The 15,718-nt window shown below is 40.3% G+C and overlaps 1 pseudogene; it reads right to left on the bottom strand.

Moving 5' to 3' along the window:
* Positions 1 to 192: 192 nt before the first annotated feature.
* Positions 193 to 11,419, bottom strand: LOC143882806 (UDP-glycosyltransferase 74F2-like; annotated as a pseudogene).
* Between the last annotated feature and the right edge of the window lie 4,299 nt (positions 11,420 to 15,718).

The following is a 15,718-nucleotide window of genomic DNA, read 5'->3' as shown; positions in this document are numbered from 1 at the left end:
GGTGTGAAAATATCAATTCCATGCTTACTTTTCATTTTCAGAAGAAATTGATATTTCCACACACCTTGCAGTTACACTATTAGCAAGGGGTTGGAGGAAAGTTCCTGCAGACCGGTCTGGAGCCAAGTTTTCTTCGAGTTAGATCATACTAAGACAAAAAAACGCAAGGTCTTAAGGTGTTTGAGCATGAAATTAAGATACAAACTAAATAAATGTTCACTAATGCAAATCCAATACAGACAAAAAGAGACTATCAATGGAAAACAATAGGAAAGTCATGCACATTCTTTTCTTCGAATTGCAGCTACAAATTCCTCAATGTTCTTATGTGAGCTCCCACCATCATCTACAGCCTCTTTAGCCAACTCCTTCCATTTACTAGCTTTCTTCTTCAGTTCTCCCCCCTTTTCTCCTTCCATTACCTCCTTTATGCGAAGCTCCACTTCTTCCCTGCTCACAATACCCTTCTCATTTACCTTAGCTCTCACACCCCCCCCAAACCTCCTCCACATACTTAGCATTAGTGGGTTGGTCTGCCCACTGTGGCATTGCCACCAATGGCACTCCCAAGCTCATTGCCTCCAATGTAGAGTTCCACCCACAGTGTGTCAAAAAGCATCCCACTGCTTTGTGAGCCAGCACTTCCAATTGGGGGCTCCAATTTAACAACAAACCCTTATCTCTTGTCTCCTCTACAAAGTTGCTAGGGACCTTCTCCTTCTCTAAGTTCCTCATCACCCACAAGAAGTAGGTGTTACTCCTCTTCAGCCCCCATGCTACCTCCTCCATTTGCTCTACTCCTAGTGACCCCATACTCCCGAACGACACATAGACGACGGAACCGATTGCCCTTGCGTCTAGCCACTCCATGCAGGTTGCCATCATTGGGCTTCCAAAGATTGAGTTCGTAAGCATTTTCACCTTCCACCCTCTTGTCCAGGTACATGGATGGCAACGTTGGTCCGATAGTATTCATTGGCCATATACCCTCCATCCAATTCACCACCTAGTATGAAATTCGAGACATGGTAAGCTAATTAGAAAATATATAACTCGAAAAGGAAATCAATACTAGAACAATAGAAACCTCAAGACATCTTTATGCTATTTAGAAACTTAGATACACTCAGTTATTAAGGTCCTGTTTGTTTTGGGTTTTGAGAATTGATTTAAGTGGAAAACTGTCAATATACTAGCAAGAATGAATACTCAAAAAAGAAAAAAAAAAGAATTTATAGTGGGTTAGCTTGGAGATTGGCCTTTGAGTATGCCCTGCCACAGATCACCCAAATATTTCAATTAAACGAGCTTTGAGTCAACCAAAGTAAAAGTCAACAAAAAATAATTTATTTTTTAAAAATCACTAGACCCAGCTCCCTCTCCAACTTGTCAAAAGTGTTCAATTTAAAAACCTCAAAAATTACTGTACTTTTGAAAAATCACTAGACCAACCTCACTCTCCAACTTGTCAAAAGCGTTAATGAGAACCCATTCAGCTTTCTCCAAGTTGGAGAACTGGTTCAAAACCATCTCCATGTAAGCTGGGTAAAATCCTGGAACTGAGAAGAAAGTCGGCAAGTCAAGAACTTCAAGCAGAGGCAATCCAGGTATAGGAACATTCCTAATTGCCAGCGTCGTTAAGCTTCCCTTTGTGCATATGGTAGCAGATGGCAAGAACAGCACATGACTGAGTAAAGAATGCAGCTCCAAGTAAATGGAGCTTCTGTTAGAGGTAATTAGGTCAAGCAAGAGGTTGCTTGAAGCATTACACCCAAGGTATCTAGTTTGGAATACCATTGTTCGCTGCCCCCAGCCCCTATTTATGGCAAGCTATAAATATTGAAGGGATTATGAGGTTAGTGGGCTCCAGCCCATATGAGCCCACTACACCTGGTCCATTACCTATTAGTGTATATTAGAACATACTAGAGTTATACAATACACTTGTATACCCAACAATCTCCTCCTTATGTTCTACATATATCACAATGAATAGATAGATAGTGTGATGTTCAAAACAAATTGAATCACCCACATCACCATATGGTCCATATCATAAAAGATCTGTAATCTAATGAAAACACAAATCCTTTTATGAACAACCAAGAGTTTTAGATACAATCTAAACTCAACCAATAAAGGTAGTTTCACATACAAGTGAACCCCTACTGATCTTAGATGAATTCATTCATAGGTATGATTCTCATCGAGATCCCAAAATAAAGTTTCACACACAAGTTAACTTTCTACATATAAAGTTTCACATACAAGTGAACTCTGTACACATACTGAAATGAAACATTATAGTCTCCATGACTTTAGAAGATTTACTCATCTAGTAAGTCATCATTATCAAAGTCCAAATCAAGACAAACTCCTCCTTTTTTACCAATCCCTGTGAATTACCAGATATGGATTTCATGAAAATGAATCCAACCAATTGTGAAAAACATGAAAGTACCTAGTTCTACCTGAAGAAGAACTTAGTACAATTCCTTAATTCACGAAAGTATCTAGTTCTACCTAAAGAACTTAGTACAATTTTAAAATGGCTGAAAAAGTATCAGTATCACTCTCACCATAAGCATCATTGTCAAGTTTCAATAAAGAACAAGACCTAAACAACTTCTTTTGCAAAGAATCATTCATTATTGTCAAATTTCAATAAAGAATAAGACCAAACTAGGTTCTTTTACACATAACCATTTCATGTTTCCATTTGGAATGTCACAGTTATCTTATCCAAATTTGAGTTAAGCTGAATCATCTATATATGGAATGTCCAACCCTTCCGAAAAAGGATAACCAAATTTGAGTTAAGATGTATCGTCTATGTATGGAATGTACAACCTTTCCCAAAAAGCATGTCATCTATGTATGGAATGACACACAACAACCATAAACATCTAAGAAAACATATCAAGTGCCTATCTTGGCCAAAAGGGAGATTCGAAAATTCAAAATAACATGAATGTAGGTTAAGTCATGTCTATACAGACTTTAACCCCATCTCCCCCACAGTTTTGAATATTCGATCTTTGTTCAGTCCCTTTGCGAGAGCATCGGCCATATTATCCTTCGATCTCACATCAATCAAAGTGATAATCCCGTGTTCAATGAGATAATTCAGCATAACATGTTTCAGCCTAAGATATCTCCTCTTACTATTAAAGAGTGAGTTCTTCACAATTATAATTGTAGCGTGATTATCACAGAAAACACTTAAGGAATTAATCCTTAACCGAGTTAGTGGAATGTCCATAATTAGATTATTTATCCACTTTGCTTCATCCCCTGCAGAAGCTAGAGCATAAAGTTCTGATTCTATAGATGACAGAGCAATGCAAGTCTATCTCTTCAACTTCCACGCAACAGCAGCTCCACCCAGGATAAACACATAACCACTGATAGAGTTACTGTCTTTTAATTCTGAGCCCCATGATGCATCAGAATATCCTTCCAATACAGGAGGATGGCCACCATAACAAATAGCATAATTTTGAGTACCCTTACGGTATCTCATCAGCCTCATAAGGGCATCCTAGTGCTCATGGTCAGGATTATTAGTGAAACGACTCAGCATGTCAACTGTAAAGGCTATATTTAGCCTAGTACAACTCATAGCATACATGAGACTACCAATCAGTTTAGAATAATCTAACTGATTCACACTGTCTCCTTCATTAGAAATTAGCTTCTTGGTATAATCAAATGGTGTCTCAATCGGTTTGCACTCACTGTATCCACATATAGAAAGTAGTTTTTCAATATAATGGGCTTAGCTAAAGGAAATCCCTTTGCCTTCCAAAACTTACTTTCATACCAAGAATGGTGTCAACAACACCCATGTCTTTCATGTCGAATTATTTACTCAAGGTTAGTTTCACGTCACTCACTACAGAGAGATCGGAACCAAGAATCAACATGTCATCTACATACATGCAAATAATTGTGACCTTATTCGACACAGAACGATAATAAAGGCATTTATCTGAGTAACTCGTAAGAAACCCAAAGCTCCTTACTACTTTGTCAAATTTCTGATGCCACAATTTAGGTGCTTGTTTAAGACCATATAAAGATTTATTTAATTTACAAACTTTATTCTCAAAACCTTTCATGACAAACCCTTGAGGTTGATCCATGTAGATTTCCTCTGACAGTTCTCCATTGAGAAAAGCTCTCTTTACATCTATTGGATGCAGAACAAAATGCTCAATAGAATTCAAAGCAAGAAGAATTCTCATCGTAGCCAAATGACAGACCGGTGAGTAGACATCAAAGTAGTCTATCCCACTCACTTGAGTATAGCCCTTAGCTACTAAACGTGCTTTGTACCGAGCTATGGATCCATCAGGATTAAGTTTCTTCTTCAATAGCCACCTACAGCCCACGGTCTTAGCCCCTTTTAGCAAATCGACTAGCTGCCAAGTTAGATTTTGCAACAGAGAGCTCATTTGATCATCAATGGCTTCTGCCCACAACAAAGAGTCCCTAGATCTCATCGCTTTCTTATAGGATGATAGATCATTCTCTAAATGGTAGGTCACAAAGTCCTCATCAAAATATTTGGGTACTCTATCTCTTGTAGAAACTCTTACATGAACTGATTCAAAAATCAGATTGGGACAAGTGTCAGAAATAACTGGTTCAGACTCAACCGGCAATTCTGTAACCATCTTTGTATCGCCTGGTATGGTCAAACCCTGATCTCTGAGAAATTTATTCTCAAAGACAACTGCATCTCGAGATTCGATAACCATATTGGTTGATAGATCTAAAAATCGATCAGCAGCACTATCTTCTACACCTCCTAGATAAACACAAGTGTTTGTTCTAGTTCCCACTTTAGGTCTCCTAGGGTCTGGTATCCTTACATAAGCAATACAGCCTCAAGTCTTAAGAGTGTCATATCTACAAGGATGCTTAGGCCATAACTCATACGGAGTGGCACTCTATTCAGGATGTGATTTGCAGTCAAAACTGCTTCTCTCCAATAACAACCGGGCATGCCAGCTGTCAATAACATAGAGTTTAACATTTCTATTAACGTCATGTTCTTACATTCAGCTATACCATTAGATTGAGGCGAGTAAGGAGCAGTAGTTTCAAGGATTACACCCTGAGAGACACAGAATTCCTTGAACCCTGTCGTTGTGTATTCTTCTCCTCTATCACTCCTAAATCTCTTAATTTTCAAGTTCAACTGCAATTCAACTCGATCCTTAAAAACTTTAAACCTATCAAAAGCTTCATCTTTTGATTTTAACAAATAGATATGACAATATCTTGAAAAATCATCTATAAAAGTGATTAAATACTTTCGTCCACCTCTAGTAGTGAAACTTTTAAAGTCATAGAGGTCAGAATGTATTAACTCAAGAAGTTGTGTGCTCCTAGAAACTGAACGAAAAGGTTTTTTAGTGACCTTGGTTTGTGCACACACTTCACAACTGTCAAATCTAATCGATGTATCTAAAGGTATATTATAAGTTTTAGTAAGTTGAACCATTTTCCTATAGTTCACATGTCACAATCTATTGTGTAACAACTTAGGATCAATCAAAGCCGAACTAACCTGACTAATTGTATCATTTGCTAACCTCAATCTATACATACTATCGATCAAGAATGCACAGCCAAAATAAAAAAAGAGTTAATAGTTAAAGTTACTCTACCACCCAAAGAAAAAGAACACATGCTAGCATTGTCTAAAAGACAAAGAAATTAAATTCTTTTGAATAGCAAGAACTACTTTAACATTTTTTAAAGTTAATATTTTTCCTAAAGAAATGACCAAGTTCGCAGTACCAGTGTGAGTTACCTCTGCCTCTGCTCCACTAGCCACTATAACGGTCTCTTTCGAAAGCAAAAACATCAACTAAAAGTTTCTTGGAGTTGCAAACATGACACGTGGCTCCTGTATCTAACCACCAATCTGAAGAAGTATTGGCCTTACCGTGGCCCAACATAGCAACAAAACTCTCAAGCTCAGCGTTGCCCACCATCATATGAGCTTCCTTCTATGGTGTGTTAGATTTAGGCTTCTTAGGTAGCCTACAATCTGTTGCAAAGTGATCCAATTTTCCACAGTTGTGGCACTTGCCCTTCTTTTTCTGAAAGATAGTCTTTTTGGCCTCCAATTTGGGATTGTCACTTTTAGGTGACTTGGATTTCTTAGGAAATTTCTTAGGATTTATTACCGCATTAACAGCAGACTGTTGCTGTCTAACCAACTCCAAGTTATTCCTAGCGCGATTCTCATCTTCGATTCGAATGAATCGTCTGAGATCATCCAGTCTCACTTACACCTTTTTCCTATACATTTCATTTTTAAAAGAGTGCCATTTAGATTCATCAACTTCTTCATTCGAGTCAGCAAAGGTACTCAAAACGGTGTAAAAACAATTCATATATATATATATATATATATATATATATATATATATGAGAGAACATTTCCTACACACTTGTGTAGGTAAGTTACCTACACACTACCTTAAAATACAGTGGGGGGCCACATTGTTTGGGTGATCCAAACCATTCATTTGAATGATCCTCACATAGATAGGGTGTCCACAAAAAATCAGATCCATAGGATCATCCTAACCATTCAAACTATGGAGGGAAAAAATGGACTAAGTTGTGAAGGTTTATACACGTCCATTTTACCTCCACAAATCGTAGGGTTGGGATGATCCTATGGATCTGATTTTTTGTGGACACCCTATCTATGTGAGGACCATTCAAATGAATCATTTGGATCACCCAAACAATGTGGGCCCCCACTGTATTTTAAGGTAGTGTGTAGGTAACTTACCTACACAAGTGTGTAGGAAATGTTCTCTCTCTCTCTCTCTCTATATATATATATATATATTTATTTATTTATTTTATTATTTTATTTTTTTTTATTTTTTGAAAGTTAACAGAAATATTATTAAAAAGAAGAGAGGGGACAAGATGTCCCAGTACAAAGGTGTTTTAATCTATACAGCAGATCAACGCAAGGTCATAGCCTCTGTAAATATTACAATGACAGACATTAAGATGACACCCTCTTTTGCCAGCGTGTCTGCCGAGGAGTTGGCAGTTCTCCTACGATGTGTGAGAGTAGGGCGAATGGCCCTTACAAGGTCCCGGATTTCATCAAAGATATTATGTAATCTCCATGGCCCTCCACCGTTATTAGTTGCCCATGCTAAGACATTAGAGGAATCCCCCTCCACCATTAAAGGCCCAAAGTTATGAGAGAAGTACCATCTGAGTCCGAAAAGCAGACCCCTAGCCTCAGCTTCGTTCAAGTCGCAAATCCCTGCGGGTTCGGAATATGACATTATAGTTCTCCCAGATGAATCGCGAATCAAACCCCCAAAACCAGCAGGTCAAGGGTTGCCATAGGAACTGCCGTCAAAATTAAGTTTTAGCCATCCCTCCCCCGGTGCGACCCATATCGGTGTTATCTCCCTCCGAGGTAGCCTTTCATGTGCCATCACAAGCCAGTTTTTCAATGCCAGCCCAGTAGAGTAGGGAATGCTTCCGTTCGCCTTTGTTCAGGAGATAAGGGCTAATCTGATTTCCAGAGTTATGTGCCTCCAATGCCTCGCCTTGTCGTTGAATATGCGGTTGTTCCATTCCTTCCAAATGTACCAAGTAATGGCCATCGGAAGAGGTTTCCATAATGCTTCACCTATGCAATGTTGGAAGGCCCCTCCCCAATTAAGCAATACATCGGATATTGGCGGCTGCAAAACCCATTGAACTCCAAAAGCCCAAAAAATAGCATTCCATAATCTGGTTGAGAAAGAGCAGTGAATGAAGATATGATCGAGAGACTCCTCCTCCATACCGCATAAGACACATCTACTAGCGAGATGAAAGGAACGTCTTTTCAAGTGGTCACATGCAGTGTTTTAAAACTCGCTGACTCGGCCGAGTCGACGCGGATCTGTGGCGGCCGCATTTGGGAGCCCCTGACTCGGCGAGTTTTGGCCGAGTACTCTATGCCATCTGAAACACCAAGCTAACTTTCTGCCCATTTTTCGCACAAAAAACCTCCTGAAACCCTATCTCACGAAGAAGAAGATGGAGAAATGATATTTTCACCCTTCTTTTCTATAGGGACAGCCCCAGTAAAAGTATAAAATAATTATAGATACACTAGAAGGGGCTGTCCCGAGTAATATAAAGGGCAGTCTGGAATAAAACAAAGGGGATAATACTTAACTTACCCCTTTTAAATTTCTTGTGCAGAGTGATGTACAGTGAAAGGACAAGCAATGTAATACACGGTGGGTTTATCTTGTCATCACAGCCTAGCTTGAATGACAGGCTTAAACTCATCACTACTATGGCAGCCTACTTTGACTTGTTTTGCAGAATCGTCTTGTCTTTTAGTATTTAAATAAGTATAAAATGTTACTTTAGTTCCCATAAAGCTCTTACAAGTCAATTAAAAATAGAGGACAAGCTGAATTTGTGCAATTACTAAACATTGGTTGGGCTGATATCGTTCGCCTAAATCCAATGCCCAATTTGAAAGTGCATGAATTTTCTACAAAAGTTTAGTAAGAAAATTTATTTTTAAATCTTTTTATATTTTTAACACTTTAAAAAACATATAACTTGGCCGCGTCAACCGCGTCCGCGAGTCAACAAGGTTTCTCTTCGGCCGCGTTCCACGTCACATCCGCATTTTTAAACACATGTATTGAGACACCTATGGGTGACCGACCAGGCGAAAGCCAATATCCTAAGTGGAATTGATTGCTGCCAAAAGGTGTTATACTGAGATTCAGCCCCTACCTCATTGTTCATTTGTTGTAGGAATGAACGAACCGTGAACTCACCTTCCGATTCTGGCTGCCAGACAATTGAATCCTCAGCATTCCATGATATGTAACAGCCCTCCAATAATTGAAGGAGGGAGGTGTAATTATTGATCTCCTCTTCTTTCAGATTTCTCTGTAGCTTAACATCCCACACCAAGCTATCAGTCCCTGCCCTTCTATTGAAGTTGTCTTGCACAGATGCAAGATTGTTACGGGCCAACCTGAATAGGTCCGGGAATCTATCCATGAGCTTTTGTGTCCCAATCCAGAGATCTTGCCAGAATCAAACATTCGCGCCCTGACCCACCTTGAAACGAATGAGAGGCAGAAATTAGTTTTTCACAGAACATATTGATTTCCCGGCCCCCGATCCTTTGCCGCGCGATGAATCCCTACATATCCAGTCCCCCCATCCCTTACCGTACTTGCTCCCTATGATATTCCGCCACAGCGCATCTTTTTCCGATCCGAAACGCCACAGCCATTTTCCCAACAGTGATTTATTTCTTAATCGCAGCTTCCCAATCCCAAGTCCATCGTTACGTTTTGATCTGCAAACCGTATCCCAATTGAGAAGATGTTTGAGTTTCTTGTCGCTTTCCACACCTTCCCACAGGAAATCCCTTTGCATTTTCTCGATTTTTGCTGCAATTACAGCCGGAATCTTGAATAACGACATATAGTAAACCGGTATGTTTGCCAACGCAGCCTCGATCAAAGTAATCCTCCCGCCAAACGACAGATATTTCCTCTTCCACAATGCTAGTTTCTTTTCGATCCTCACCACCACTGGATCCCACTGTGATTTTGTCGGGATTCCGGATCCCAACGGCAGCCCCAGATGGGAAATTGGTAGTGAAGAAGCCGCACAACCCAGTACCACGGCAAGTCTCGATACACGGCCATAATCAACGTTGATCCCTGCTAATGTACTCTTGTACATGTTAATTTTCAAGCCTGTACAGATCTCAAACCATCTGAATATAAGTTTTGTATTGGAGACCTGCATTGTGTTATTCCGGATGAAGACCAGCGTGTCATCCGCAAATTGCAGATGAGATACACCTGGTGAGTTCTCAGCCACTTTTAGCCCCTCCACATACCCCTTTTCAACAGCCATTGCAAACAGACTATTCAGAACTTCAGCCACTATGATAAACAAATATGGCGAGAGTGGATCCCCTTGTCGAATGCCCCTATATGAATTGAAAAAACCTTCCGGTGATCCATTGATAAGAAAGGAGAAAGTGGCCGAAGATATGCAAGCATACATCCATTTCCTCCATTTTGAACCGAACCCCATACGCTCCATGATGTAATCAAGAACGCCCCAGTCCACATGGTCGCACGCCTTTTCAATATCCACCTTAAAGATAAGCCCGCTGCCTCCATCGCGCTTCGTTGAATCAAGGATTTCATTAGGTATAAGTACACCATCCAAAATTTGCCTCTTATTCACAAAGGCCCTTTGGAATCTTGATATAATCTCTCCCATCACCAGTTTAAGTCTTCCAGCCAACACTTTTGCTAGGATTTTGTAGACCACATGCACCAAACTGATTGGCCGGTAATCTTTAATCTCTACGGCTCCATCAATTTTCGGGATAAGTGAAATAAAGGTTGTGTTGATGGCACGGTTCAGAATCCCTCTTTCGTGGAACTCAGTGAAGAATGCCAGGATTTTCGTTTTGAAAGTTTCCCAATGTTGCTCATAAAAAGCCATAGCGAAGCCATCAGGGCCTGGCGCTTTGTCTTTCCTCATAGATTTCAACGCCGCTTCAATCTCCTCAGCAAATCATCCCCTCTTTCAATTGTGAATACCAAACACGCCCAAATCAAAAATCTGTAAGGAGAGGAGCGGATGTTTTCTTCGGCAAAGAGAGTTCTTCACGGCTGATAATTGCAGATCCGGCTATATTGAATATGGGGTATAACCAGCGGCTTTTAAGAGAAGAAGTTCACACCACCGATTCTTGTGTTGGTATATTTTCACGCCCAAAATTAGGGTTTAAACCTAATGCTTCAAGATTGTTAGAGGTAATTAGGTCATCCAAGAGGCTGCTCCCAGCCCCTATTTATAGCAAGCTATAAATATTGAAGGGATTATGAGGTTAATGGGTTCCAGCCCATATGGGCCCACTACACCTGGTCCATTACCTATTAGTGTATATTAGAACATACTGGAGTTATATAAGTCACTTGTATACCCAACACAACAGCTTCTTCGCAACGTCGAGAGCCCATGGAAGAAAGGGATCATACACAATATAGTTAATTGGTTGCCCAGACCCATCCATTTTCTCAATAAGCTCTGTTAATGTTTTCAAACCGACGCTTTTGAAGCGCTCAAGATAGGCCTTCATGCCTTCTGCTTCTGTGAAACCACCTACATCATACCCATCGATTGCGACCAAGCTGTCTTGAGATTCCACCTACTTGGTGATGAAGAGAGTGGTGGCTAGTGTGGCTTTGATGCCTTTGGAAACTAAGCGCTTGGCAAATTGGAGCATTGGGTTTATGTGACCTTGGGCAGGATAGAGGAGGACAAGAACATGGGGGACTCTAGAATCTATCTCTTTCTTCTCCATTTCTTTAAGCACAACTTCTCAAAATTATTAGATCTTTGTGCATAGATTATGGGAGTGTATGGTAGTAGTCCTTTATAGGAGTGTAACAAGATTACTTATCTGATCTTTGTGATGCCCGACTGTCAAGTAGCATAAAAAAGCTACCCCCCTTGATACTTGATCCAACAACTAGGGCCGTGCATTCGGTTTTAACCGAACCGTTTTCACCGAAATTAACCGAACTGAATTTTTTCAGTTACCAAAATGTTATAACCGAAACCGCAACCGAAATGTGTGCTAACCGGACCGAACCGAACCGAAACCGAATAATAATTTTGGTTGATCAGTTTGTTCGGTTAAAACCGAATTAAGCCATTTTCTCAAATTGAAAAGGGTAGAAAAATGGAGAACCCCCTCTTGGTTCCATTTTATTAAAAAAATATATAACCAAAATGAAGATGGGAGAGAGAGAAAACCAAAGATGGAGAGAGGGAGACAGAGTGAGAAACCCCATTCCGTACCTGCAAGTCTTCGGCCGTCGGGATCGAATGTCGCTGGAGTTAGAGTGGTGGCCAACGGCAATCGCCGGAGTTGGAGTGGTCCCATGGACGTGGAGGCACGGAGTTTTCTTCCTCTTCTACTTGTCAGTTCACATTCTCAGGAATGTGAATTTCGGTTCGGTTCGGTTCGGTTCGGTTAGCACACATGATTCACCTACCCAAAAAAACCTTAAAGTAGAACCCTAGTCTCTTGGTCATGATTCACCCTAGTCCCTAGGTCATGATTCACCTTGGAAGTTGGATCCTTATGAATGTCCTTTTGTCTTCTTCTTTGGACTTTTTTTTCTGCTTTATCAACTTTTTGTTTTTTATTTCTTTATTTTGAAAAGAAGGTGGAGAGGAGATTGGCCAAAACACAAAAAGCCAACACCTCAAATCGGCTGACAAGAAAACAGTACAGAAGGGAAAATGTGAAACCGGCCGAAAGCAAAAGCCAAATATGGCCTATCCTCCTATTAAATCGCTATATCTAGTGACTCACGCGGATATTTATACGTGTAATTTGGTTTTTCAGCTAAAACCGAATTTAATACCCTTAAAACCGAAACCGAAAACTAAAATTTCATTTGTATTAAAACCTAAACCGAACCAATAACCGAAATTTAATTCGGTTCGGTTCGGTTATTCGGTTAATACCAAATAATGCACAGCCCTACCAACAACAGCCCACTTTTTAAGATGCTGCTGTTAGATCATATATATCAAGGGTGGTACTTTTGAAGTACCACGTTGACGCTACTTTAAGGTCGGGCACCATATAATTTCTCGTTGAATTGTCTTTTCTTCTTTCATATTTGCACAAACCCTGCTGTCTTTTTCATTCTTTAATATTTCGTCCCTCTTTGACAGCTATTTTAAGACATGATGGGTTAGTGAAAATATGGTGGTCCTGATATCATTTTTACATAAGTGGACCTATAGCCTACCTCTATTTTGAGAATTTATAACATGCAACCCCAAAAAAAGTGGGGCCCAAATTATTTCAGTGATCCAAACCATTCACTTTCTGGACCCTAATGTAGATAGGGTGTGCCCAGTATATCTTCTCCGTAGGATAATCCTAACCCATAAATCTATGGAGTTTTCTATACTCTGCCGTCCATTTAAAACCTCTCTAAATCAAAGGATTAGGATTATCGTACGAAAAAAGATTTTCTGGGCACATCCTATCTATTTCAGGGCCCAACAAGTGAATGGTTTGGATCAGCCAAATAATGTGACCCCACTGTTTTTTTGGGCATATAATTTAGGGAAATGATATCAGCACTTCAATGTTTTGATATCCACCCTCTCCTTGCTTGTCTTTTGGTATTTAATGGGCTTGTGAAAGCTTTTTGGGAATCACCACTTGATCAGTGTAAGTAAACATATATCTAGAGAGATGGTAATTCCGTCTACGTTAAGCCAAAGATGCAATAAACACGGGCCATGTGTCCCGGGGATGAAGAAAAAGCCTTTTGCATCTTCACTCTCCTTCTCATCAACCATAGTGTTAGGATAATCCTAACCGTAAGTGTGGCCTTGGTAAAGATCAAGGGGTGAGATCATGTGGGTTAAAATTCATTAAAAAGATCATATAATTTCTCGTGATAAAGTTAGCTTTTTCTCCACCAATGAGAAACGATAAACACGTTGAAGAGAAAAGTTTTAGCGGAAGAGATTCGATGAGATTCTCTCTCTGAGGCTTTAAAAAAGCTGTCACTTATAAAGCTATAAAAAGTAAACCCGTGCATGAGCGAGACCCCATCTTAACTACAAGAAATATACATATTGTGGGTGGGGACCAATGCTAAGAAAGAGTCTTTTTTAGAGAGGGGTAACAGATCCATCACAGATGTTGGGAAAGTTGCCTTATTTCCCATGGTTTGTGGGAAGGCATGAATAATAAAAAAAATGTAAAGTTTCTTAGGGTTTGGGAAAACCCAAGTATAAGACGATATCGGTTTTCTCTCTTAGGGTGTGTGCGGCAAAACAAGAGAGGGACAGAGACAGAGAAAAAAGAGAGAAAGAGGGTGTGAAACAACCAATTACTCCCAAAGCTTAAGCGGTTGGAGATGGCATTATTTAATCTTTTATAATTTAACAATCCCCTCACGTGTGGCTCCTCTTTTTAGGGTTGACGTACTTGTGGAACATGTGGCCTCTCTTTTGGGTTGGCTATTACATGTGGATTTTTAATATCAAGGAGTTTTGAACCCAAGGCAATTGCTCTGATACCATGTGAAACAACACATTACTCCCAAAAGCTTAAGGTGTTGGAGATGGCGTTATTTAATCTTTTATAATTTAATAGAGGGAGAGAGAATGAGTATTTCTTCTTGGCTTCCTCTTAGGGTTTCTTCTCGAGTTTTCTGTTGGGAATTTTTTTTGAGTTCTCTCTCGGGTTTCTCTTGTGTATGGTCTTGGGTGAGAGAAGCAAGGAAAAGATTACGGGTTTGTAGATTTTGTTAAATCCAATGTAATCCTTGTATACTTGCATGTTGGAAGATCATGTTCTCACCTGTGGATGTAGGCTTGGCCGAACCATGTAAATCTTGGTGTTCATCTTATGGCTTATGTTTATTGCTTTATTTTTTTGTTTATTTGTGCACAATCGGATCGGATTTACCCTATAGATTTTCTCAACAATGGTATCAAATCTCAAGTTGGAGTGATCGTCAAGGACGGATGGAGTGATCGAGGGTGTTGTGGTTGGATCGCGTCTAGAGCGATCTTTGGGAGTAGAAATATTGTCAAAGAAATATTCTCGTTCGTGGTGGAGCACTACACTGAGAAGTATGGAGTAATAAGAGATGGCGGTAAAATCGAGTTTTGCCCAATTCAACATCGACAAGTTTGGCAGAAATGGCAATTTCACCCTACGGCGGATAAGGCTAAATTATATCCTAGTTCAACTGGAGTTGGCTGAGGCATTGAAGGTATGTGAAAACGGAGAAGATGACGGATGCCGAGTGGGAAGACATTAAGTCAAAGGCGGGTGTGGACCCCGAACCGAGAGAGGCGGGGGGACGGGCCCCACAGACGATCTCTAGATCATCCATGTGAAGGAGTGCTCCACCAAAGAACTCTCGAAAGAGTGCCGCTCACGATGTAAAGTGAGATACCTCTCGATTCGAGGACTAGCCCGGATTCGAGACGCACCTTAAACAAAGAAAGAGTTGCCATCCAAGGAAGTATGCCCTGGATCCCATGCTGTGCTCTGTCGCAACAGATAACCAGAGATACAAAAGTTCCGTGCCTGATGACAAATGGGGAAGGGGTTAGGCGCCCCCAATTCGCCCAAGTGCGAGCACCTGGTCTCTTATGCCATTTATTATTAACTTTGAAGAGTTTTGGGAGAAAATCATGCGAAATGGGAACGAATATCCCCGAGATAACGTCTAGCTAATCATGCATGTCTCGGAGATAAATAATAAGCATATACAAAAGAAAATGAAAGACATGCCACCTAAGAATAGCTAAGTTATGAGTATCATGCCTGATTAGTGTCTAAGTTCTGATGGACAAATACACGTATGCTACAGCTAAAGGTATAGGATCTGTACATGAAAGTAAGAAAACACAACAAAACATACAATATGACAACCCCTAGACTCTACTGCAATACTTAACTCGGACCAAGATGGCCATCCATCCTGGCTGCACTACGTATCCCGGCCTCGGGAAGAATCAGAGTCAACGTAGTTCGGCCACCTATGCTAAACTACAATGCCTAACCCTCTAGGACCGCTATCCTAGACTCGATCAACTAGAGTCGACT

This window comes from Tasmannia lanceolata, unplaced genomic scaffold (assembly GCF_043159265.1).
Source record: "Tasmannia lanceolata isolate RefF3 unplaced genomic scaffold, GAP_Taslan_0.1 ptg000002l, whole genome shotgun sequence".
Taxonomy (NCBI): Eukaryota; Viridiplantae; Streptophyta; class Magnoliopsida; order Canellales; family Winteraceae; genus Tasmannia; species Tasmannia lanceolata.
Note: the sequence above shows the minus strand (reverse complement) of the source record. Positions and strands in the feature narration are given on the sequence as shown.